Below are 27742 nucleotides of genomic sequence, written 5' to 3'. Positions count from 1 at the left end.
GGTCCAGACTGCCCCTGGAGAGGTAAGTGTTTTGATGATATTCTTCCTCAGGTCTTCCTTATAACTTCTCTCAGCCCTATCTGCATATCCTTACCACTCCAAGATTCATGGCCTCTTTGTTTTTCATTAAAAATAGTCTTTTCATGCAATATATTCTGATTAATGCTCCCCTTCCTCCAACTCCTCCCAACTCCTCCTCACTTATCCTTCAATCCATACCCTTTCTGTGTCTCATGAGAAATCACACAGGCATCTAAAGAATTATAATAAACTGATGTAAGATAAAAACAAAAACAAGTCAGAATAGGACAAAATAAACAAACAGAAGACAAAGAGCAAAAGAGGAAAGCACAAAAAACACATTTAGATGTAGAGACACACATGATCACACACACACAGGAATCCCATAAAAACACAACTCCTGAAGCTATAATGTGTACTCAAATGAGCTGTAATATAAAACACAAAATGCCATAACACAACATTATAAGACACAAAAAAACCCTCCAAACATACCATTGAGCTAGTTTTGTGTTGATCATGTACTGTTGGGAATGGGTCCTATTCTTAACAGCGGTTTGTTTTCATAGTGAGACTCCTTTGGAGAAAATGAACTTTTTATTTGCCAGTGGACTGGGTCTTCCCATGGCCCTAACCAAGTTTTCCCAAATGAGAATATTATAATTTTATATTTGTATGTATTAATTCAACTGTGTAAATTACTTGTGTAATTTACATTTGAAATTTTATCTCCCTTGAAATGGAAAATGACAAGTAGTGAACATAGAGAAGAAGTCTGGGATGTGATTGACGATCCATCATGAGTTTGTGTTGATGAGCCTGCCAGGGTGCTGTAAAAACCATGCCCCTCACTGTGTAATTAGTTCTGTGTTTCTATATTCAAAACCCTTTGAATAACAACAGATACAGAAATCTCTCATTTTTTATCTTGAATTCTGCTGTTGGAAAAATGCATCTCTATTTGTTTTAATAGACACCAAGTGAAGCCTACCTCAAAAGAGACAGGAGAATTTTGCAAGTTGGGAGTGCAGAATAAGTCACACAGAGAAGGTTTTGCTTGTGCCGCCTCCAGCTCTTCCCTCATGGTGGTTCTCACAACCTTTAGAAATAACATCTAGAACCATTTAGTTCTAACAACACACTAAACATTTTGATGTATACTGTATACTCACTATACACAAGATCAGTTTCTACTGGTTGTGCCTAGTGAGAAATAGAGACATCAGGGGACCTAGGGCCAGCATAATAAAATTGGTAACAAGTGAGGGTCAAGTAGTTAAAGGAAATTCATGTTATTTCTGGAGAGGATCATTTAAATAGCAGGTAACTATAGAACATTGAAATCAAGTAAAGAGTTGTTTAGAATCTTGTCAAAAGCTCCAGTCATGCCATAATGACTCTGAACAATACATCAACTTAGTGTGGTTCTATGATATGTGTATTCATGTGTGTGTGCATGTCTGCCTATTTTCTTTGCTTTATTTCTTTTTGTCTCATTCTTCTTTAATGAATGTCCCATGTTTAGACATTACCTCCACTGGTGGAAAAGGAGACTCAGGAAAATGAATTCCTTTCAAGGTCTTTATGTACATTTCAGAGTCCTAATATTTGAAAGAATACATAGTGTAATCCTGAGATGTTGGTTCTCTGGCTGGTTGTCTGTTTCAGAGGCTGAGGAACTCTTAGGAGGTAAAGTTTATCTAATAGGGTAGGTGTTTGAAGAGGTAGCTGACCTCTAACTATGGCTAAGCTTCTTGGTCCACCATGATGTGACAAGCCTTTATCACAAGCTCTTGTCTCAGTATTGCCTTGCCCGTTCAGTATGATTAACTGACTGTTGTCAATCTGTGAGTCTATCTCCTTTTTGGGGGGTGGGTTGATTTTTCAAGACAGGGGTTTCTTTTTTTGTTTGTTTGGTTGGTTTTTTTGTTTTGTTTTGTTTTGTTTTGCCTACTACTCTACGCGGATCTACGGTGGACGGTGAGAGACTGTGTGTGGGTCATTCTGCAGGCTGCCGGGCGACTACATGCGGTGCTGGGCCAGGACTCGAACAGGGGTCTTCAGGCGGAACGGTCGGGCGCTCTGCCTCCTGAGCCGTCTCTTCGGCTAAGACAGGGTTTCTTTGGAACCTGTCCTGGTACTAGCTCTTGTAGACCAGACTGGCCTTGAACTCATAGAGATCCCCTTGCCTCTGCCTTCTGATTGCTGGGATTAAAGGCATGTGCCACCACCCCCCAGACCAAACCCTTCTTATTTCGTTTCGTTGTTTTTGACTTGAATCTTGGTCACAGAGATATTGGTCACATCAAAGCAAAAGTAGTCAACAAAATAAACTGCTTTATGTGTAGTTGTTGTTCTGAAAAATCTGACCATGTTATAGATCATGTGCTATGGTTTGGTCATAGATTTTGGAAAAATTTTGAGAGGCAAGATAGAAAGGATGGTTCTAGTGAATGTTCTGTATGCTGAAATGCTGATACAAATCTGAACAGCAAAGACATTCTCCATGAGACGTCACATGGGAAAGGGCACTTTAGTGAGAATTTTGGAGGAGGAAATTCATCTTTCCCTTTTGAGGAAAAACAAAAACAACAATAGCATCATCATCAACAACAACAACAACAACAACAACAAATTTTGACAGTATTGACCGTATTCTGAAATTTGAATGAGGTTAAAGTCAAAGTAGTGGACTTATTTATTTATCAGATGAAATTTCAAGCCTCCAGGCTGTGACACGGTGAAGACCTGGAGGTGATGAGCTAGCTTGCAGCTTATGTACTCTGAGACCCAAGCTCAGGGCTGGATCATCTGTCCTCTAGGGTAGATGTTACCTCTTCAGTTAATGTAATCAAGGTAATCCCACAGAGGAATGGCCAGAGGCTGAATAGAACTAAGTCATCCCTCACAGATATGCCTGGAAGTTTTCTGCTAGGTGATCTTGTTGAACTGAGAGTCGGAATTAACCATGAGAGCTCTACTTTTTGTCAACTTGGCATCAGAATACATCATCTCTATGCCATCACTTTCTACCTCTTATCTCTATGTCTTGATAGAAAATGAGTCTATGGAGAAATACAAATAATTTAAAACTCCAAAATCGAAGGCTTAATTGAGACTCAAGGGAGTTTCTTTTTTCTGTGTCCTGTATAATACTTCTTTATTTTGAAAATCATTAAATATATCAAGAATGATTCTCCTTCATAAGTCCAACTTTTATATAACAAACTAGATGATTTACTTGTTGTATTCAAGAGAAGCAGAATAACTGTTCCTATTTCAAAAGACAAGAGTGGAATATAAGAAGAAATGACTGGCCGAATGCAGGACTGAAATCCAGAAAGGAAAGCATTTAATACTGCAGGTCCATATCCAATATCTGGCATTCATGTGGAATCTTCTGAGCACTAAAAATATGAAGTAGTTATTAAATATTTTTGTTCATGCCCATAGATTAGTGCTCCTGTCTGCCTTAATAAAGAAGATTTGCATTTAGTGAGTAACAGTCATTGAAGATTCACAACCATCAAAGTCATGAGAGTAAGTGACTGACTATTCAGTGATCATCTCTAAGGAAAATGTCTCTATCATCCCTTTCCAGGTGACAGAAACAGCATAAAAAGGGGAGATAAGGTACAGAAGACGTGGTAGAAAATGTGTGGTTCCATCTTATAGGCATGCATTGGACATTGGACTCTTGACTGTCATTAACTCTGATTGCCTGCACAAGACTTGCCAATGTTCTGCCAGTCAATACTCTCAAAGATTACTATCTTTGAGAGCAGATGGCACATTGAGAGAGGAGCTCATTAGCCCCATTATGTTTCACAACCTGTATTATTTAGTCATTGTTTGAGAACAGGGTCTCACATAGCCATGCTCCCTCCTGAGGATATTACGGACAGCTAATGGGTGCTGAGTGAGAGATAGACGTTAGTGGTGTACCCACCACATGTAAGTTGCACATCTTCCTCAAAATGTTTCTGTAAGTGGCCTTAACTAAACAAACTAGATCACAGAAAAGAATATACAAAAAGAAAGACTAAGGTACTAAAAGATAGAAATAGGACTAGTTAGGAAGTATATGAGAATCATATATGGCAATAATGACAGATTATAAATGAATCAATGCACTATATGCATTTATAAAATTTAAGACTGAATGAATTGTGTATAACATATATATCTCAATAGGAAGCTTAAAAGTAAAAAAAAAATCAATGATTTTTTTTTTTACAAAGTTCTCTTTGAATGAAAACAACTGTATTTAATGATTTAATGATGGGACATTGTCTCTTGGGCAGTAATGCATACACATGTCAAACTTGTGTTTCATTTATGTCATAACAAACTTGCATTATGCTCACCTCCATGGTTAGGGTGTCTCCAGAAATCTTTACTCCATTCTTGCAATCAACTTTTCTCAGCTCCTGTAAGCACTTCTGGGGTTTGTTTGTCACAATCAGCCACCTAGCTGACTCAGACAGCCACCTACTCAAGAAGATATTGCTCGTAAACTATCAAGGAGTCATTTCCTATACTAAATTTATTCTTGAATAGACTTTTAAAGATCTAATACCTATCAGTCACTCAATTATAGCAAAAATGTAAAATCTTATATCACGTGGTATATTACCTAGGAAAACAGGAAATGATCAGCCATTCAGTGCACCTGTATTCCTAGAATGTAGACCTGGAGCCACATTGGTCTGTCCCCCTCACATGGATACAGATTTTACTGGAGGTCATAGAACTTGAATGTGATAGATGTTTCTCCAGATAATTTCCAAATGTCTTGTTACTTTGTAGGGAATATTTGTTTATCATATGTCCCTTAAGAACCCCTGAATACATTTTCCCTGATTAAATCACTCAGAGGAGCGATGATGCCAATGAAACTTAGTCTTCCATACCCAACAGTACTAACACATATACGAGCTCACAGAGATTGTGACAAATGCTTTTCTTATGTCCTGATTTAATCTCAGGATTGCAAAACATAGAGGAGGAAAAATATTGGCACAGACACTACCAGCTGGAGGTGGTGCCAGTTTCGAAATACAAATGCCAGGCCTGACATTAGTATGAGTCCAAAGTTTGAGAGCACATTGACAGTGTTGTCACCAAGCCTTTAAATTTAGGGCTTGTCCATTCTATTGCTGAAATAAAGAAAAATGAATCTTGATTTCTACCAAGGTTGGGAAGGACATTCCCATCAAACAAAATCTTGAACAATGTCTGTAAAATCTCTGACTTACTGAGAAAACACTATTTGTGTATGTGGGTATGACACAAACCCCTTTTAGGAAGCGAAGTAAGCGGTAGATGAAGAATGTGGGAGCCAAAGCTGCACAGGTCCCACTGATGGCCATCAGCAATAGAGCACATATGAAGGTTAACCTCCTCCCAAACCTGAGGAAAAGACAAAGATTCCATCAGGGAACAATACAGTTGCTAAAGACAACAAACAGGAATTATTTGTACAATTCCTATGATTAACTTTTCTCTTTTTTCTAAATCATGTCTGCCATATTCTCTTAATCTTTGTTGACCCTCTTAATTATCCAATAAGAGTTAGTTCTGTGTCAACACAATACAAAAACTTTTACACATTAACTAAAATGTCTATTTGTGTTTATTGATCTTTAAGGTCAAAGGTGCACTTAGAGGAACAAATCTGCAATGACTTTTATAGAGCAAATGGGTTGTAGCTGATGAGAAAACTCACATGCAGAGACAGCTACAAAGCACAGACACTTACCTGTCTGATAAGTGTCCACCTAGGAAAGGTCTTATCAAGTTTCCAATCATGAATATAAATTTAGTCATTGAACCCAGTACCTGAGATCCACACACCAGGTCCCACTGGAAGAGAAGGAAATCAGCATGTCAGCCTGTCCTGTAATTTGTTCAAAATTCTTCAGTATGAGCTTTCAATCCACTGAACCCATCTTCCTCTCCAGCTTCCCATTTTGTTAACACATGTCTTCTACTATCTAGTCTCAGCTTCAGTACACTTCTCCTCAGGAATCTTACTGTATTCATTTAGCTTAGAGTGAGTAGAGGCTTACAACCTATGCTCAGAAGTTCTCAAATGAGTCCATAGAGTGCAATGATTCACGATACTTAAATTTTTTTTACTGGATCCTCTATATCAGTGTACAGCCTTTCCATGACTCATCTGATAAACACCAAGATAGAGCCTTATAACTCTTTTTACTTTACTTATTTACTTGCAAACTTTTGGCAATACAAAGGATGAAACTCAGTGCCCATGTGTGGGTGGAATGTACTAGCAATTACCCACATTCTGATCTACAAAGGAATGTGAATTACTGGGAGTTTCTCCTCAGTGCTCAATACTGAATCTTGGGCCTCACAAATGCTCCAGATGTATTTCATCATGAACTACATATTTAGCTAACACTTTGGCTTTGTAAGACCTTCTAGATAGTTTAAATTTGAAAACAAAGCTGGAAGGAGGAAATGGAGTGGGAACTTGGATTAGTATGTATAATGAGAAAAGATAGTTTGTTTTCTTTTTTAAAAAATAAAATAAATAAATAAAAGCTGAATAATGTTGACTTGTTACAACAAATAGGCCCTTTAATTAGACACACAAGAATTTTATCTTTTACGTATATTTTCTTATATTATTTAATTCATTCTTAGAAATTTCATACATGTATACAAAACACAATGATAATATCCAACTTTTATATCCCCTAGAACTCCCTCCAAGATGACTGAAAACATCCCTTTACAAACCACATGTTCTTTTTCTTTTGTCCATATTATACTCTTTGGTTAAGTTTGCCTATATGTACACTAAAGCACAGGTAACCTAGTATTGGCCATACCCCTAAAGTAAGATAGTAATCCCTCCCTTAGCAACCATCAATTACTAACAGATCTTCAGCTAGGACTGGTGCCTCCTGAACTTTGCTCCAATCTATGCTGGAATTTCGATTGGCTTGAACGTGTTCTGGTCTTGTGCAAGCAATCACTGTTTCTGTGAGTTCATGTATCAGGGTGTTTCTTCCTCTTTCAGATTCTTTTTATTGCTCTTAAAATATTTAAACTAAAATATAATCATATCACTTCCATCCTTCCTTTTCCTCAGTCTAATCCTTCCCTCCAGCACCTTCCTGAAGCATGTCCGTAAAGCCTTGTAGAAATTTACTCTTAAGTAGGCTGATTTCAAAATAAAATTTAAAAGAAGGAAATTGAAAGAAGGTGCAATACTTGGATTGACAATAATGCTCCCTGAAGAACTGGGATGTTAAGCAATAATCCCAGTGCCAGGTATATGTAATAATGTTACATGAGTTACTGCTCAGGAAAGCCCACAGGTTCCCCAAACAACATAAGCTGTTACTATTGCTCATGGTTACCTACTGTAACTAAATGTTAAGACCCTGTTTCTGAAGTCACCACACACATTTGTTTGAATGACACAGAAAACATTGTCAAACCAAACTGCAAACTACATGTTTGCTACATTTCATAGATGCAGACATTGCTATGTAGACTGCAGGTAGAGAAAAGATATCTATGGACTTACCTAGCACTTTACCCTACACACTACAAGACAGCATAGTCATTGGTGCAATAGTACCATAACTGTATAGGAAGACAATCATTTCTAATTGGATTTGAAGCCTTCTATAGAGCAAGAAAGTCATGCCTGATACTGTAAACTCACTTAGAATCTTATGGCTTGGAAGGAGATAGGCCCTGAAGAAGAAGCTACTGGCTGCAGTGCTGGCTACCCCCTCCCACCTGCCATCCCAGCTCCCATCCAGGTACGAATTCCTATATTTCTCCCTTCCCCCTCGGGCCATAAAATTTCCCCAGCTCAGCTGCCTTGCGAACTGGGCCTGGGCTGTAGGCGTAGCCCGGCTGGAGGCAGTTCCTGGGTCTTAAAGGCCTCCCTGAGGACAGGTGGACCAGGTGCCAGCTCAGCCACATTCCTGACCAGCAGGGGCCCTGACTTCTAGCAGAGGGCCATCGGAGGGGTGGGGTGAGTTTGCTTCGGGCCTTGACAGGGTCCTGGTGAGGAGGAGCTTGGGCGTTCCCCGACCCCACAGACGCCCAGGTCGCCCTGCAGTGCTGGCTACCCCCTCCCGCCTGCCATCCCAGCTCCCATCCAGGTACAAATTTCTATATTTCTCCCTTCCCCCTCGGGCCATAAAATTTCCCCAGCTCAGCTGCCTTGCAAGCTGAGCCTGCATTGTAAGCGCATCCCGGAAAGAGGGAGTGCCTGTGCTTCAATAGCCTGCCTGAGGAAAGGTGGGCATTCTGTCAGTGAAGTCCCTGCCCAAGAAGGGAACCTGACCTGGTAACAGAAGTTCCAATAGAGAACATTTGAAGTAAGAGATGGGCAGACGCCAAGGCAAGACCTCCTCCAACAATCTGAAAAACAACATGAAAACACCAGATCCCAAGGACTCTACAACAGAAGGACTTGAACACCTTAACCCAGAAGAAGTGGAAAAAAAGTGCCATTATGAAAGCAATAGAGTCCCTTAAACAGGATATGAATAACTCCCTTAAAGAATTGGAGGGAGAAATATAACAAAAAGTTTGAAGAAATGAGTATAGAAATAGATGAGAAATATAACAAAAAGTTTGAAGAAATAAGTAAATCCGTGAATGAGACCCTGAGAAACCAAGAAAGAACAATCAAACAAGTAAAGGAAACAGTTCAAGAATTGAAAACTGAAATGGAGGCAATGAAAAAAACACAAACCGAGAACCGGCTGGATATGGAAAACCTAGGTAAACGAACGGAGACTACAGAATCAAGCATAACCAATAGAATACAAGAGATAGAAGAACGAATCTCAGAATCTGAAGATACCATAGAAAATAAATGCTCTGGTCAAAGAAAACGGCAAATCCAACAAATTCTCATCACAAAACATTCAGGAAATCTGGGACACAATAAAAAAACCAAATCTAAGAATAATAGGGATTGAAGAAGGAGAAGAATTGCTGATCAAAGGCCCAGAAAATATATTCAACAAAATTATAGAAGAAAACTTTCCAAACCTAAAGAACGATATTCCTATGAAGGTTCAAGAAGCATACAGAACACCGAATAGACTGGATCAGAAAAAAAAATCCCCTCGCCATATAATAATCAAAACACAAAACATACAGATTAAAGAAAAAATTTTAAGAGCTGCAAAGGAAAAAGGTCAAGTAACTTATAAAGGTAAACCTATCGGGCTTACACCGGACTTCTCTATGGAAATCATGAAAGCCAGAAGATCCTGGATAGAGGTACTGCAGAAACTAAGAGACCATGAATGCAAACCCAGACTACTATACTCAGCCAAGCTATCGTTCACTATCAACGGAGAAAACAAAATATTTCAGGATAAAAACAAATTTAAACAATACGTAGCTACTAATCCAGCCTTACAGAGAACATTAGAAGGAAAATTACTACTGAAGGAATCCAATATTCCCAACACTCCCTACAATAACTCAAACATCTAGCGACCATTCACAAGCACAAATCAAAGAAGGAAAACACATACACTCTACTACCTAAAAAAAAAAAAAAAAATGACCGGAGTCAACAACCACTGGTCATTAATATCACTTAATATCAATGGACTCAATTCACCTATAAAGAGGCACAGACTTAGAGATTGGATACTAAAACAGGATCCAACATTCTGCTGTTTACAAGAAACACACCTCAACCACAAAGACAGACACCTACTCAGAGTAAAGGGTTGGGAAAAGGTTTTCCAAGCAAATGGACCTAAGAAACAAGCGGGTGTGGCCATTCTAATAACTAACAAAATCGACTTCAAACTAAAATCAATCAGAAGAAATGGAGATGGACATTTCATACTCATAACTGGAACAATTCATCAGGAGGAAGTCTCAATCCTGAATATCTATGCCCCTAATATAAAGGCACCCACATATGTAAAAGAAACCCTTCTACAACTCAAGGCAGTCATCAAACCACACACACTAATAGTAGGAGACTTCAACACTCCTCTCTCACCAATGGACAGATCAATCAGACAGAAACCAAACAGAGAATTAAGAGATTTATTGGAGGTATTGAATCAAATGGACTTAACAGACATCTATAGAATACTCCACCCAAATAGGAAAGAATATACCTTCTTCTCTGCAGCTCATGGAACCTTCTCGAAAATTGACCACATACTCGGTAACAAAGCAAACTTCAACAGATACAAAAAAATATTAGTAACCACCTGTGTCTTGTCAGATCACCAGGGACTAAAATTAGAATTCAACAACAATGCTTCCCCCAGGAAGCCAACAAACTCATGGAAGTTGAACAGTCAACTACTAAATCACCCCTGGGTCAAGGAAGAAATAAAGAAAGAAATTAAAGTCTTCCTTGAATTTAATGAAAACAAAGACACAACATACTCAAACCTATGGGACACTATGAAAGCAGTGCTAAGAGGAAAGTTCATAGCACTAAGTGCCCAATTAAAGAAAACGGAGAAAGCACACATTGGAGACTTAACAGCACACTTGAAAGCTCTAGAAAAAAAAGAAGCTGACTCACCCAGGAGGTCTAGAAGACTGGAAATAATCAAACTGAGGGCTGAAATCAACAAAATAGAAACACAGAAAACAATCCAAAGAATCAATGAATCAAAAAGTTGGTTCTTGGAGAAAATCAACAAGATTGACAAACCCCTATCCAAATTAATCAAACGGCAGAGAGAGAACATGCAAATTAATAAGATCAGAAATGAAAAGGGGGACATAACCACAGACACAGAGGAAATTCAGAGAATCATTAGATCTTACTATGAAAGTTTATATGCCACAAAGTTGGAAAATGTAAAAGAAATGGACATTTTTTTAGATACGTACCATATACCAAAGTTGAACCAAGAACAGGTGAACAATCTAAATAGACCTGTTAGTCGTGAAGAATTAGAAGCTGTTATCAAAACTCTCCCTACCAAAAAAAGCCCAGGACCAGATGGTTTCAATGCAGAATTCTACCAGAACTTCCAGGAAGAGCTAATACCTATACTCCTTAACGTATTCAACAATATAGAAACAGAAGAGTCATTGCCTAACTCCTTTTATGAAGCTACAGTTACATTAATACCAAAACCACACAAAGACACAACCAAGAAAGAGAATTACAGGCCAATCTCACACATGAACATCGACGCGAAAATTCTCAATAAAATACTGGCAAACCGAATTCAAGAACACATTAGAAAAAACTATCCATTATGATCAAGTCGGCTTCATTCCAGAGATGCAGGGCTGGTTCAACAGACACAAATCTATCAATGTAATCCATCATATAAATAAACTGAAAGAAAAAAACCATATGATCATCTCACTAGATGCTGATAAAGCATTTGACAAAATTCAACACCCCTTTATGATAAAGGTCTTGGAGAGACTGGGGATTCAAGGATCATACCTAAATATAGTAAAAGCAATATACAGCAAGCCGACAGCTAACATCAAACTGAATGGAGAGAAACTCAAAGCCTTTCCACTAAAATCAGGAATGCGACAAGGCTGTCCACTCTCTCCATACCTCTTCAATATAGTGCTTGAAGTTCTAGCAATAGCAATAAGACAACATAAGGAGATCAAGGGGATTCGAATTGGAAAGGATGAAGTTAAACTTTCGTTATTTGCTGACGATATGATAGTATACATAAGTGACCCCAAAAACTCTACCAAAGAACTCCTACAGCTGATAAACACCTTTAGTAACGTGGCAGGATACAAGATCAACTCCAAAAAAATCAGTGGCCCTCCTATACACAAAGGATAAAGAAGCAGAGATGGAAATCAGAGAAACATCACCTTTCACGATAGCCACAAATAGCATAAAATATCTTGGGGTTACTCTAACCAAGGAAGTGAAAGACCTATTTGACAAGAACTTTAAGTCTTTGAAGAAAGAAATTGAGGAGGATACCAGAAAATGGAAAGACCTCCCCTGCTCTTGGATTGGGAGAATCAACATAGTAAAAATGGCAATTCTACCAAAAGCAATCTATAGATTCAATGCAATCCCCATCAAAATCCCATCAAACTCCTTCACAGACCTTGAGAGAACAATAATCAAGTTTATATGGCAAAACAAAAAACCCAGGATAGCCAAAACAATCTTATACAATAAAAGAACTTCTGGAGGCATTACCATCCCTGACTTCAAACTCTATTACAGAGCTACAGTATTGAAAACAGCTTGGTATTGGCATAAGAACAGAGAAGTCGACCTATGGAATCAAATAGAAGATCCGGATATTATCCCACAAACCTATGAACACCCGATTTTCGACAAGGGAGCTAAAGGTATACAATGGAAGAAGGAAAGCATCTTCAACAAATGGTGCTGGCATAACTGGATCTCAACCTGTAAAAGAATGAAAGTAGATCCATATCTATCACCATGCACAAAAATCAAGTCCAAATGGATTAAAGACATCAACATTAATCCGTCCACTTTGAACCTGATAGAAGAGAAAGTGGGAAGTAGTCTACAAGATATAGGCACAAGAGGCCTCTTCCTAAGTAGGACCCCAGTAGCACAGACAATAAGAGAAACAATGAATAAATAGGATCTACTGAAACTGAGAAGCTTCTGTAAAGCAAAGGACACTGTCAGTAAGACAAAAAGGCTACCTTCTGACTGGGAGAAGATCTTCACAAACCCCTCATCAGACAAAGGTCTGATTTCAAAAATATACAAAGAACTCAAGAAACTAGACACTAAAACTCTAATTAACCCAATTAAAAAATGGGGTACTGAACTGAACAGAGAATTCACAACAGATGAACTTCAAATGGCTAGAAGACACTTAAGGTCATGCTCAACCTCCTTAGCGATCAGGGAAATGCAAATCAAAACCACTTTGAGATACCATCTTACACCTGTTAGAATAGCTAAAGTCAAAAACACCAACGATAGCCTATGCTGGAGAGGATGTGGGGTGAGGGGAACACTCATCCATTGTTGGTGGGAATGCAAACTTGTGCAGCCACTTTGGAAATCAGTGTGGCGGTACCTCAGAAAACTGGGAGTCAACCTCCCTTAGGACCCAGCAATTCCACTCTTGGGAATATACCCTAGAGATTCCCTAACATACTACAAAAGCATTTGTTCTACTATGTTCATAGCTGCACTATTTGTAATAGCCAGAACCTGGAAACAGCCTAAGTGCCCCTCAATAGAAGAATGGTTAAAAAAGGTGTGGAACATATACACATTAGAGTTTTATTCAGCGGTAAAAAACAATGACATCTTGAATTTTGCATGCAAATGGATGGAAATAGAAAACGCTTTACTGAGTGAGGTAAGCCAGACCCAAAAAGAGGAACACGGTATGTATTCACTCATAAGTGGATTCTAACCATAATTAAAGGTCTCTGAGCCTATTATTCGTGATCCTAGAGAAGCTAAATAAGAAGATGAACCTGAGGAAGATTATTTAGCTATCCGCCAGGAGGTAGGAAATAGACAAGAGTCCCAGGTAACCTCGGGTGCATGGGGGGGGGGGGGAGGGTTGTTGGAAGGGGAGAGGGTTGGAGAGAAGGGAGTAGGGGAGGAATGGGTAAAGCTAGGTGGCCTGGGATGGGGGGAGGGAGGAAGGACGAATCTGGGATCAGGGAGGAGTATATTTCAACTAAGGGAGTCATTTTAGTGTTTACAGGAGACTTGATTATATATGGGATCTCAGGTCCAAGGAGAGATCCCCAGATTGTTCTCTGGACAGAGGAGGGGGTGCCTGAACCGGCCTTGACCCATGACCATACTGATGAATGTTTTGTTTATCACCATAGATCCTTCATCTGGCGAAGGACGGCGATACAGACGGAGACCCACATTGGAGCACCGGACTGAGCCCCCCAAGGTCCAAATGAGGAGCAGAAGGAAAGAGAACGTGAGCACGGAAGACAAGATCAGAGGGAACCTTCATCCGACGATGGACGGCGATACAGATGGAGACTCACATTAGAGCACCGGACTGAGCCCCCCAAGGTCCAAATGAGGAGCAGAAGGAGGAAGAACATGAAAAAGGAAATCAGGACTGCGAGGAATGCTCTCACCCACTGATACAAGGGGACGGATCTAATGAGAGTTTACCAAGGCCAGTTGGACTGGGACTGAACGAGGACGTGATCTAACCAGATTCTCTGAATGTGGCCGGATTCTCTGAATGTGGTTGGCCCGAAGTCTTTCTGAAAAGCCATTGACTATGACACTGGGACTTGTTTCCTCTGCATATACTGGATTTTTGGGATCCAGTCTGTTTGGATACTCACCTTTCTGGACCTGGAGGGAGGGGGGAGGAACTTGAACTTCCCACAGGGCAGGAAACCCTGACTGCCCTAAGGGATGAAGAGGGAGGAGGAGAAGGAGTGGGGGGAGTGGGAGGGTGTTGGGAAGAGGTGCAGAAATGGAAACTTTTATAATTTAATAAAATTACTTTCAAAAAAAAATAAACATACTCATGATAGTAGATTTTTTAAGTTGATGTTGCAATTAAATCCTTGTGATTGGCTTCATAGGACTACCCCAACTTCTTGGTAAAATTCTTAAGTACTTGTAACATTGGTAGACCAAAAATCTAGATGCACCAGACCATGTAGATGGCTCAATTTCCCCAGTTTTCTTCTGTTAATCTGTCACTTGTCAGTTTAGTTCACAGAAACAGAACATTTTTTCTTTTTTATATTTAGTACAAAGAAAGCACTTAATTAATCTACATTGTTCCTGACTGTTTTTACCAACAATATTACCCTTGTCCCCACTCTCCTCTATATGTAAAACAGTAGCATGCATGAAAAGCAAAGTTTACTTCAGAATGTTTTAAATTGAGCTATCTATGGTGAGCCAAAGAAATTGTTTCTATGTGAACACAACACTTCATGGGAGTCATACCACAAGAGAACAGACCCGGTCATGATGCCTGCTTAGCCCAAGTGATGGTTCTCAGGAAATAAACTGTGTGATCCTGTGTAGGTACCCAGGTCTTTTTCCCTTTTCTTCATGGCGATTTGCAGGACTGTTTGACCTCTGGCTCCATGGCCTCTCTGCTCTGCACTGGCCTGAGGGTATAGTTTAGAAAGAACTTGGCTCTCTTTTGTTATGGTAATTCCACCTGTGAACAAGGTTCCAGCCGGGCCCTATATGCCTGCCAGGCCTGCCTCCACCAGCTGCTTCTGGCCTGAGGCACAGGGCACCTGTCATCTTCTTCCACTGCTCCTGATGAGAGGGGGCTGTGCCCTTTTACCCTCTTGCCCACTACTATATATACCTGACTTGAGTTTAATAAAGTTGCCATTTGCTCTTTGGTTGAAAAAAAAAAAAGAAGAAGAAGCTACTGTTATTATTTTGCTAAATGGCCCTATTGTCAAATATAATTCTAAATACTACTTTTAATCTGAGGTCATTTTTGGACTGAAAGGATGAGAAACATAAATCTTTATTTATGTTTGAGTCATTAGAATTATTGAATGTAACTTTTGCACTTAATCATGAAATAACTAAGCTCAATGAATATATACTATGTGTGCTATTGCTAAACTGTTAAAATGAATTCAGGGAGGGGCTGGTATTATTGAAGCTGTTTACCTCAGTCACAGTGGTGGAGAGGAAGGTTCTTCGGTTATACATCCAGCCATTCACACAGTACTCTGTCTGGCTTTGTCACATTGGAGAAGGTGCCATTCAAATGAAGGAGATGCCACTGTAGTTGGACAAAGCAACGGCACTTCTCTGGACTCAGGTTGGAGTTAGTGGGATGAAGATCCTTGAGAGGTCATCTCGGCTCAGGATCCCACTGCCAATGTCAGAGACAGTGTCACTGTCAAGGATGTGAACCCAACAGTGATAACCAGGGATGGCTGCAGTGAAGTTCTCCAAAACAGTCTGAGGAGACACCAGATTAGAAGGAAAACCATCTGAAGGATCTGGAATCTTCCCATGTTTCTGACTCGATCAAGAGATCCTGAAAGGAGGGTGCCTGAACTGGCCTTGCCCCACTATCACACTGATGATTATCTTGAATATCACCATAGAATCTTCATCCGGCTACGGATGGAGATAGAGACAGAGATCCTCATCAGAGCAATGAACTGAGCTCCCAAGGTCCATTTGAAGAGCAGAAGGAGGGAGAAGGTGAGCAAGGATTTTGGACGCGGGGGCTGGTTCACCCACTGAGACAGTGTGCCTGTTCTAATGTCGAGAATTCTCTGTTTAGAGCTGTACCCCATTTTTAATTGGATTATTTGGTATATTGATGTCTAGTTTCATGTGTTCTTTGTATATTTTAGAGATTAGCCCTCTGTCAGATATGGGGTTGGAGAAGATCTTTTCCCATTCTGTAGACTGATGTTTTGTCTTGTTGATTGTTCCTTTGCGTTACAGAAGATTCTCAGTTTTAGGAGGTTCCATTTATTAATTGTTTCTTTCAGTGTTTGTGCTACTGGTGTTATATTCAGGAACTGGTCTCCTGTGTCAATGTGTTCAAGTGTACTTCCCACTTTCTCTTCTTTTTTGTATTCTTTTATTTATTTATAAAAATTTTCACTTCCTCCCCTCCCATTCCCCCAACTCCCTTTCCTCCTCCCTCTCCAGTCCCAAGAGCAGTCAGGACTTCTTACACCATGGGAAGTCCAAGTTCCTCCCCTCCTCCCAATACCCTCCCACTCCCCCCACTCCCTCCCCTCCTCCCTCACCAGCCCCAAGAGCAATCAGGGCCTCCTGCCCCGCTGGAAGTCCAAGTTCCTCCACCATCCCTCCAGGTCCAGGAAGGTGAGCATCCAAACAGACCAGGATCCCAGAAAGCCAGCAAATGCAGACGAAACAAGACCCAGCCCCATTGTCAATGGCCTCCCAGTCAGCCCCCATGTCAGCCACATTCTGAGAATCCAGCCCGATCACATGCTTGTTCAGTCCCAGTCTGGCTGGCCCTGGTGAGCTTCCACCAGACCAGTCCCCTTGGATCAGTGGGTGAACACACCCCTCGCGGTCCTGACTTCCTTTTTCACATTCTCCCTCCATTCGCTCCTCATTTGGACCTTGGTGGCTCAGTCCAGTGCTCCAAAGTGGGTCGCCATCTCCGTCTCCATCCATCGTCGGATGTGGGTTCCCTCCAACCCTGCCTTCCTTGCTCACGCTCTCCCTCCATCTGCTTCTTCATTTGGACCTAGGGAGTTAAGTCCAGTGTTCCAATGTGTGTCTCTGTCTCTATCTCCATCCATCGCCAGATGAAGGTTCTATGGTGATATGCAAAATATTCATCAGTATGGTTATGGTCTAAGGCCAGTTGAAGCACCCTATCCTCTGCTGCCCAGGGAACAATCTGGGAACCTCTCCTTGGGCCTGGGAACCCCTCCAGAATCAAGTCTCTTGCAAACCCCAAAACGGCTCCCTTAGTTGAGATATACACCTCGCAGCTCCCACATCCATCCTTCCACCCTCCCCCCCATCCCATTCCACCAAGACATTCCCAATCCTCCCCTTCTCTCTTCTCTCCAACCATCTCCCCTTACTTCCACCCCACCACGCCCCGTGCACCCAAGTTTGTCTGACAATCTTGTTTAATTCCAATATCTAAGGATAATTATATGATTTTCTTCAGTTTCCCCTTCTTATTTAGCTTCTCTAGGATCACGAATTAAAGGCTCAAAGACCTTTAATTAAGGCTAGAATCCACTTATGAGTGAGTACATACCATATTCCTCTTTTTGGCTCTGGGTTACCTCACTCAGTAAAGCGTTTTCTATTTTCATCCATTTGCATGCAAAATTCAAGATGTCATTGTTTTTTACCGCTGAGTAAAACTCTAATGTGTATATGTTCCACACCTTCTTTAACCATTCTTCTATTGAGGGCCACCTAGGTTGTTTCCAGGTTCTGGCTATTACATATAGTGCAGCTATGAACATAGTTGAACAAATGCTTTTGAAGTATGATAGGGCATCTCTTGGGTATATTCCCAAGAGTGGAATTGCTGGGTCCTGAGGGAGGATGACTCCCAGTTTTCTGAGGTACCGCCACACTGATTTCCAAAGTGGCTGCACAAGTTTGCATTCCCAATAACAATGGATGAGTTTTCCCCTCACCCCACATCCTCTCCAGCATAGGCTATCATTGGTGTTTTTGACTTTAGCTATTCTGACAGGTGTAAGATGGTATCTCAAAGTGGTTTTGATTTGCATTTCCCTGATCACTAAGGAGGTTGAGCATGACCTTAAGTGTCTTCTGGCCATTTGAAGTTCATCTGTTGTGAATTCTCTGTTCAGATCAGTACCCCATTTTTTAATTGGGTTAATTAGAGTTTTAGTGTCTAGTTTCTTGAGTTCTTTGTATATTTTGGAGATCAGACCTTTGTCTGATGAAGTGTTGGTGAAGATCTTCTCCCAGTCGGAAGGTAGCCTTTTTGTCTTACTGACAGTGTCCTTTGCCTTACAGAAGTTTCTCAGTTTCAGTAGGGCCCATTTATTCATTGATTCTCTTATTGTCTGTGCTACTGGGGTCCTACTTAGGAAGTGGTCTCCTGTGCCTATGTCTTGTAGACTACTTCCCACTTTCTCTTCTATCAGGTTCAAAGTGGTCAGATTAATGTTGAGGTCTTTAATCCATTTGGACTTGAGTTTTGTGCATGGTGATAGATATGGATCTACTTTCATTCTTCTACAGGTTGACATCCAGTTATGCCAGCACCATTTGTTGAAGATGCTTTCCTTCTTTCATTGTATATGTATAGCTCCCTTGTCGAAAATCGGGTGTTCATAGGTTTGTGGGTTAATATCCGGGTCTTCTATTCGGTTCCATAGGTCGACTTCTCTGTTCTTATGCCAATACCAAATTGTTTTCAATACTGTAGCTCTGTAATAGAGTTTGAAGTCAGGGATGATAATGCCTCCAGAAGTGCCTTTATTGTATAAGATTGTTTTGGCTATCCTGGGTTTTTTGTTTTGCCATATAAACTTGATTATTGTTCTCTCAAGGTTTGTGAAGAATTTTGCTGGGATTTTGATGGGGATTGCATTGAATCTATAGATTGCTTTTGGTAGAATTGCCATTTTTACTATGTTGATCCTCCCAATCCAAGAGCAGGGGAGGTCTTTCCATTTTCTGGTATCTTCCTCAATTTCTTTCTTCAATGATTTAAAGTTCTTGTCAAATAGGTTTCTCATTTCCTTGGTTAGAGTTTTCCCAAGATATTTTATGCTATTTGTGGCTATCGTGAAAGGTGATGTTTCTCTGATTTCCCTCCCTGCTTCTTTATCCTCTGTGTATAGGAGGGCAGCTGATTTTTTGGAGTTGATCTTGCATCCTGCCACATTACTAAAGGTGTTTATCAGCTGTAGGAGTTCTTTGGTAGAGTTTTCAGGTAACTTATGTATACTATCATATCGTCAGCAAATAACGAAAGTTTAACTTCATCCTTTCCAATTCGAATCCCCTTGATCTCCTTATGTGATCTTGTTGCTATTGCTAGAACTTCAAGCACTATATTGAAGAGGTATGGAGAGAGTGGACAGCCTTGTTGTGTTCCTGATTTTAGTGGAATAGCTTTGAGTTTCTCTCCATTCAATTTGATGTTAGCTGTTGGCTTGCTGTAAATAGCTTTTATTATATTTAGGTATGATCCTTGTATCCCCAGTCTCTCCAACACCTTTATCATAAAGGGGTGTTGAATTTTGTCAAATGCTTTTTCAGCAGCCAATGAAATGATTATATGTTTTTTTCTTTCAGTTTATTTATATGATGGATTACATTGATAGATTTGCGTATGTTGAACCAGCCCTGCATTTCGGGGATGAAGCCTACTTGATCATAATGGATAATTTTTCTAATGTGTTCTTGGATTCAGTTTGCCAGGATTTTGTTGAGAATTTTTGTGTCGATGTTCATGAGTGAGATTGGCCTGTAGTTCTCTTTCTTGGTTGTGTCTTTGTGTGGTTTTGGTATCAGAGTAAATGTAGCTTCATAAAAAAGAGTTTGGCAATGACTCTTCTGTTTCTATATTGTGAAATACATTAAGGAGTATAGTTATCAGCTCTTCTTGGAAGTTCTGGTAGAATTCTGCATTGAAACCATCTGGCCCTGGGCTTTTTTTGGTAGGGAGGTTTTTGATAACAGCTTCTAATCCTTCACGACTAACAGGTCTATTTAGATTGTTCAACTGGTCTTGGTTCAACTTTGGTATATGGTACTTATCTAAAAAGATGTCCATTTCTTTTTCATTTTCCAATTTTGTGGCATACAGGCTTTTGTGATAAGATCTAATGATTCTCTGAAATTCCTGTGTGTCTGTGGTTATGTCCCCCTTTTCATTTCTGATCTTATTAATTTGCATGTTCTCTCTCCGCCGTTTGATTAGTTTGGATAGAGGTTTGTCGATCTTGTTGATTTTCTCCAAGAACCAGCTTTTTGTTTCATTGATTCTTTGGATTGTTTTCTGTGTTTCTATTTTGTTGATTTCAGCCCTTAGTCTGATTATTTCCAGGCTTCTGCTCCTCCTGGGTGAATCTGCTTCTTTTTTTTCTAGAGCTTTCAGGTGTGCTGTTAAGTCTCCAATGTGTGTTTTCTCCGTTTTCTTTAATTGGGCACTTAGTGCTATGAACTTTCCTCTTAGCACTGCTTTCATAGTGTCCCATAGGTTTGAGTATGTTGTGTCTTTATTTTCATTGAATTCAAGGAAGACTTTAATTTCTTTCTTTATTTCTTCCTTGACCCAGGGGTGATTTAATAGTTGACAATTCAACTTCCATGAGTTTGTTGGCTTCCTGGGTGTAGCATTGTTGTTGAATTCTAACTTTAATCCATGGTGATCTGACAAGACCCAGGTGGTTACTAATATTTTTTTGTATCTGTGGAAGTTTGCTTTGTTACCGAATATGTGGTCAATTTTCGAGAAGGTTCCATGAGCTGCAGAGAAGAAGGTATATTCTTTCCTATTTGGGTAGAATGTTCTATAGATGTCTGTTAAGTCCATTTGATTCAATACCTCCAATAATTCTCTTATTTCTCTGTTAGGTTTCTGTCTGATTGACCTGTCCATTGGTGAGAGAGGTGTGTTGAAGTCTCCTACTATTAGTGTGTGTGGTTTGATGACTGCCTTGAGTTCTAGAAGTGTTTCTTTTACATAAGTGGGTGCCTTTATATTAGGGGCATAGATATTCAGGATTGAGACTTCCTCCTGATGAATTGTTCCTGTTATGAGTATGAAATGTCCATCTCCATCTCTTCTGATTGATTTTAGTTTGAAGTCAATTTTGTTAGATATTAGAATGGCCACACTCGTTTGTTTCTTAGGACCATTTGCTTGGAAAACCTTTTCCCAACCCTTTACTCTGAGTAGATGTCTGTCTTTGTGGTTGAGGTGTGTTTCTTGTAACCAGCAGAATGTTGGATCCTGTTTTCGTATCCAATCTTTAAGTCTGTGCCTTTTTATAGGTGGATTGAGTCTATTGATATTAAGTGATATTAATGACCAGTGGTTGTTGACTCCAGTTCTTTTCTTTCTTTCTTTCTTTTTTTTTTTTTGGTGGGTGTAGTAGAGTGTGTTTGTTTCCCTTCTTTTTTTTAATATTTAAATTCAAAGTTTATTAAATTATAAAAGTTTCCATTTCCGCCCCTCCTCCCAACACCCTCCCACTCCACCCAATCCCCCCCCTCCCTCTCCATCCCTAAGAGCAGTCAGGGCTTCCTGCCCTGTGGGAAGTTCAAGTTCCTCCTCCCTCCCTCCAGGTCCAGGAAGGTGAGTATCCAAACAGACTGGATCCCAAAAATCCAGTATATGCAGAGGAAACAAGTCCCAGTGTCATTGTCAATGGCTTTTCAGAAAGACTCCGGACCAGCCACATTCAGAGAATCCGGCCACATTCAGAGAATCTGGTTGGATCACGTCCTTGTTCAGTCCCAGTCCAACTGGCCTTGGTGAACTCTCATTAGATCAGTCCCCTTGTATCAGTGGGTGATTGCACCCCTCACGATCCTGATTTCTTTTTTCATGTTCTTCCTCCTTCTGCTCCTCATTTGGACAATGGGGGCTCAGTCCGGTGCTCCAATGTGGGTCTCTGTCTGTATCGCCATAACACTGAGCACTAGAGAAACGCCCAGGAATCCACAAGAATGACCCCAGCCAATAATCTAAGCAGTAGTAGAGAGGGTGCCTGAACTCTTTCCCCGCATCAGATTGATGATTATCTTATCTCTCATCATAAAGCCTTGATCCAGTAAGTGATGAAAGCAGTTACAGAGATCCACACCTAAACACTGGGCCAAGCTCCTGGAGTCCATTTTTTTTTTCTCAAAGTTTATTAAAATACAAAAGTCTCCATTTCTGCCCCTCCTCCCAACACCCTCCGACTCCCCCCACTCCCTCTCCTCCTCCATCTCCATCCCCAAGAGCAGTCAGGGTCTCCCACCCTGTGGGTAGTTCAAGCTCCTCCCCCCTCCCTCCAGGTCCAGGAAGGTGAGCATCCAAAAAGACTGGATCCCAGAAATCCAGTATATGCAGAGGAAACAAGTCCCAGTGTCTTTGTCAATGGCTTTTCAGAAAGACTCTGGGTCAGCCACATTCAGAGAATCCGGCCTCATTCAGAGAATCTGGCTGGATCACTATCTCGCTCAGTCCCAGTCAACTGGCCTTGGTGAACTCTCATTAGATCAGTCCCCTTGTATCAGTGTGTGACTGCACCCCTCGCGGTCCTGGTTTCCTTTTTCAGGTTCTTCCTCCTTCTGCTCCTCACTTGGATCTTGGGGGACTCCGTCCAGTACTCCAATGTGGGTCCCGTCTGTATCGCCATCCATCGTCAGATGAAGGTTCCCTCTGATCTTGCCTTCCTTGCTCACGTTCTCTTTCCTTCTGCTTCTCGTTTGGACCTAGGGAGTTAAGTCCAGTATTCCAATGTGGGTCTCCATCTCCATCTCCATCCATCGCCAGATGAAGGTTCTGGGACTCTTGCCTATTTCCAATCTCCAGGAGGAAAACTACCTGAATTTTCTTCAGGTTCACCCTCCTATCCAACTTCTCTAGGATCACAAATAATAGGCTCAAAGTCCTTTAATTATGGCTAGAATCCATTTATGAGTGAATACATACCATATTCCTCTTTTTGCGTCCGGCTTAGTAAAGCGTTTTCTTTTCTTTCTTTTTTTTTATTATTTATTTTTTAATTTTTTTTAATTTTATTTTTTTTTATTTTTTTATTTAATTTTTACTGGGAACCCGTCCAGAATCAAGTCTCTTGCAAACCCTAAAATGGCTCCCTTAGCTGAGATATAAACCTCCCTGCTCCCCCAACCATCCTTCCTTCCTCCCCCCTCCAACTCCCCCAAGCCTTCCCCAATCCTCCCCCTCTCCGCTCTCTCTGACCATCTTCCCTTACTTCCACCCACCCAACCCCCATGTACCCGAGTTTGCCTGGCAATCTTGCCTAGTTCCACTATCCAGGAGGTTAACTATATGATTTTCTTCAGGTTCACCTTCTTATTTAGCTTCTCTAGGATCAAAAATTATAGACTCAAAGACCTTTAACTATGGCTAGAATCCACTTGTGAGTGAGTACAAACCATATTCCTCTTTTTGGGTCTGGGTTACCTCACTGAGTAAAGCGTTTTCTATTTCCATCCATTTGCATGCAAAATTCAAGATGTCATTGTTTTTTACCGCTGAGTAAAACTCTAATGTATATATGTTCCACATCTTTTTAACCATTCTTCTATTGAAGGGCACCTAGGTTGTTTCCATGTTCTAGCTATTACAAATAGTGCAGCTATGAACATAGTTGAACAAATGCTTTTGTGGTATGATAGGACATCTCTTGGGTATATTCCCAAGAGTGGAATTGCTGGGTCTTGAGGGAGATTGACTCCCTCAAGGTTGATTCCTGAGAAACCGCCACACTGATTTCCACAGTGGCTGCACAAGTTTGCATTCCCACCAACAATGGATGAGTGTTCCCCTCACCCCACATCCTCTCCAGCATAGGCTAACGTTGGTGTTTTTGACTTTAGCTATTCTGACAGGTGTAAGATGGTATCTCAAAGTGGTTTTGATTTGCATTTCCCTGATCGCTAAGGAGGTTGAGCATAACCTTAAGTGTTTTCTGGCCATTTGAAGTTCATCTGTTGTGAATTCTCTGTTCAGATCAGTACCCCATTTTTTAATTGAGTTAATTAGAGTTTTATTGTCTAGTTTCTTGAGTTCTTTGTATATTTTGGAGATCAGACCTTTGTCTGATTAGGGGTTGGTGAAGATCTTCTCCCAGTCAGAAGGCAGCCTTTTTGTCTTGCTGACAGTGTCCTTTGCTTTACAGAAGCTTCTCAGCTTCAGTAGATCCCATTTATTCATTGTTTCTCTTATTGTCTGTGCTACTGGGGTCCTACTTAGGAAGAGGCCTCCTGTGCCTATATCTTGTAGACTACTTCCCACTTTCTCTTCTGTCAGGTTCAAAGTGGACAGATTAATGTCGATGTCTTTAATCCATTTGGACTTGAGTTTTGTGCATGGTGATAGATATGGATCTACTTTCATTCTTCTACAGGTTGACATCCAGTTATGCCAACACCATTTGTTGAAGATGCTTTCCTTCTTCCATTGTATACCTTTAGCTCCCTTGTCGAAAATCGGGTGTTCATAGGTTTGTGGGTTAGTATCCGGGTCTTCTATTCGGTTCCATAGGTCGACTTCTCTGTTCTTATGCCAATACCAAACTGTTTTCAATACTGTAGCACTGTAATAGAGTTTGAAGTCAGAGATGGTAATACCTCCAGAAGTTCCTTTATTGTATAAGATTGTTTTGGCTATCCTGGGTTTTTTGTTTTGCCATATAAACTTGATTATTGTTCTCTCAAGGTCTGTGAAGAAGTTTGATGGGATTTTGATGGGGATTGCATTGAATCTATAGATTGCTTTTGGTAGAATTGCCATTTTTACTATGTTGATTCTCCCAATCCAAGAGCAGGAGAGGTCTTTCCATTTTCTGGTATCCTCCTCAATTTCTTTCTTCAAAGACTTAAAGTTTTTGTCAAATAGGTCCTTCACTTCCTTGGTTAGAGTAACCCCAAGATATTTTATGCTATTTGTGGCTATCATGAAAGGTGATGTTTCTCTGATTTCCCTCTCTGATTCTTTATCCTTAGTGTATAGGAGGGCCACTGATTTTTTGGAGTTGATCTTGTATCCTGCCACATTACTAAAGGTGTTTATCATCTGTAGGAGTTCTTTGTTAGAGTTTTTGGGGTCATTTATGTACACTATCATATCGTCAGCAAATAACGAAAGTTTAACTTCATCCTTTCCGATTCGAATCTCCTTGATCTCCTTATGTTGTCTTATTGCTATTGCTAGAACTTCAAGCACTATATTGAAGAGGTATGGGGAGAGTGGACAGCCTTGTCGTGTTCATGATTTTAGTGGAATGGCTTTGAGTTTCTCTCCATTCAATTTGATGTTAGCTGTCGGCTTGCTGTATATTGATTTTATTATATTTAGGTATGATCCTTGTATCCCCAGTCTCTCCAACACCTTTATCATAAAGGGGTGTTGAATTTTGTCAAATGCTTTTTCAGCATCCAATGAAATGATTATGTGGTTTTTTTCTTTCAGTTTATTTATATGATGGATTACATTGATAGATTTGCGTATGTTGAACCAGCCCTGCATCTCTGGGATGAAGCCTACTTGATCATAATGGATAATTTTTCTAATGTGTTCTTGGATTCGGTTTGCCAGTACTTTATTGAGAATTTTTGTGTCTATGTTCATGAGTGAGATTGGCCTGTAGTTCTCTTTCTTGGTTGTGTCTTTGTGTGGTTTTGGTATCAGGGTAACTGTAGCTTCATAAAAGGAGTTTGGCAATGATTCTTCTGTTTCTATATTGTGGGATACGTTAAGGAGTATAGGTATTAGCTCTTCTTGGAAGTTCTGGTAGAATTCTGCATTGAAACCATCTGGTCCTGGGCTTTTTTTGGTAGGGAGATTTTTGATAACTCCTCTAATTCTTCACGACTGACAGGTCTATTTAGATTATTAACCTGTTCTTGGTTCAACTTTGGTATATGATACTTATCTAAAAAAATGTCCATTTCTTTTACATTTTCCAACTTTGTGGCATATAAGCTTTCGTAGTAAGATCTGATGATTCTCTGAATTTCCTCTGTGTCTGTGGTTATGTCCCCCTTTTCATTTCTGATCTTATTAATTTGCATGTCTCTCTCTGCCATTTGATTAGTTTGGATAGGAGTTTGTCGATCTTGTTGATTTTCTCCAAGAACCAGCTTTTTGTTTCATTGATTCTTTGGATTGTTTTCTGTGTTTCTATTTTGTTGATTTCAGCCCTCAGTTTGATTATTTCCAGGCTTCTGCTCCTCCTGGGTGAATCAGCTTCTTTTTTTTTCTAGTGCTTTCAAGTGTGCTGTTAAGTCTCCAATGTGTGCTTTCTCCGTTTTCTTTAATTGGGCACTTAGTGCTATGAACTTTCCTCTTAGCACTGCTTTCATAGTGTCCCATAGGTTTGAGTATGTTGTGTCTTTATTTTCATTGAATTCAAGGAAGATTTTAATTTCTTTCTTTATTTCTTCCTTGACCCAGGGGTGATTTAATAGTTGACAGTTCAACTTCCATGAGTTTGTTGGCTTCCTGGGTGTAGCATTGTTGTTGAATTCTAACTTTAATCCATGGTGATCTGACAAGACCCAGGTGGTTACTAATATTTTTTTGTATCTGTGGAAGTTTGCTTTGTTACTAAGTGTGTGGTCAATTTTTGAGAAGGTTCCATGGGCAGCAGAGAAGAAGGTATATTCTTTCCTATTTGGGTGGAATGTTCTATAGATACCTCTTAAGTCCATTTGATTCAATACCTTCAACAATTCTCTTATTTCTCTGTTGGGTTTCTGTCTGATTGATCTGTCCATTGTTGAGAGAGGTGTGTTGAAGTCTCCTACTATTAGTGTGTGTGGTTTGATGACTGCCTTGAGTTCTAGAAGTGTTTCTTTTACATAAGTGGGTGCCTTTATATTAGGGGCATAGATATTCAGGATTGAGATTTCCTCCTGATGAATTGTTCCTGTTATGAGTATGAAGTGTCCATCTCTATCTCTTCTAATAGATTTTAGTTTGAAGTCAATTTTGTTAGATATTAGAATGGCCACACTTGTTTGTTTCTTAGGTCCGTTTGCTTGGAAAATCTTTTCCCAGCCCTTTATTCTGAGTAGATGTCTGTCTTTGTGGTTGAGGTGTGTTTCTTGTAAACAGCAGAATGTTGGATCCTGTTTTCGTATCCAATCTCTAAGTCTGTGCCTTTTTATAGGTGGATTGAGTCTATTGATATTAAGTGATATTAATGACCAGTTGTTGTTGACTCTGGTTATTTTTTTGGGAGGGGGTAGTGGAGTGTATGTTTTTCCCTTCTGTGAAGGTTTGCTAGATGCCTGAGTTATTGTAGGCGGTGTTAGGAATGTTGGATTCCTTGGGTTGTGATTTGCCTTCTAATACTTTTTGTAAGGCTGGATTTGTAGCGACGTATTGTTTAAATTTGTTTTTATTCTGGTATATTTTGTTTTCTCCGTTGATAGTGAGCGATAGCTTGGCTGGGTAAAGTAGTCTTGGCTTGCATCCATGGGTTCTTAGTTTCTGCAGTACCTCTATCCAGGACCTTTTGGCTTTCATGGTTTCCATAGAGAAGTCTGGTGTAAGTCTGATAG

At 40.2% G+C, this 27742-nt stretch overlaps 1 pseudogene; it reads right to left on the bottom strand.

Moving 5' to 3' along the window:
- Window positions 1-440: 440 nt before the first annotated feature.
- Window positions 441-17152, bottom strand: LOC125415832 (solute carrier family 22 member 19-like; annotated as a pseudogene).
- Window positions 17153-27742: the final 10590 nt, after the last annotated feature.

Source organism: Myodes glareolus, chromosome 7 (assembly GCF_982192425.1).
Source record: "Myodes glareolus chromosome 7, mMyoGla1.1, whole genome shotgun sequence".
Taxonomy (NCBI): Eukaryota; Metazoa; Chordata; class Mammalia; order Rodentia; family Cricetidae; genus Myodes; species Myodes glareolus.
Note: the sequence above shows the minus strand (reverse complement) of the source record. Positions and strands in the feature narration are given on the sequence as shown.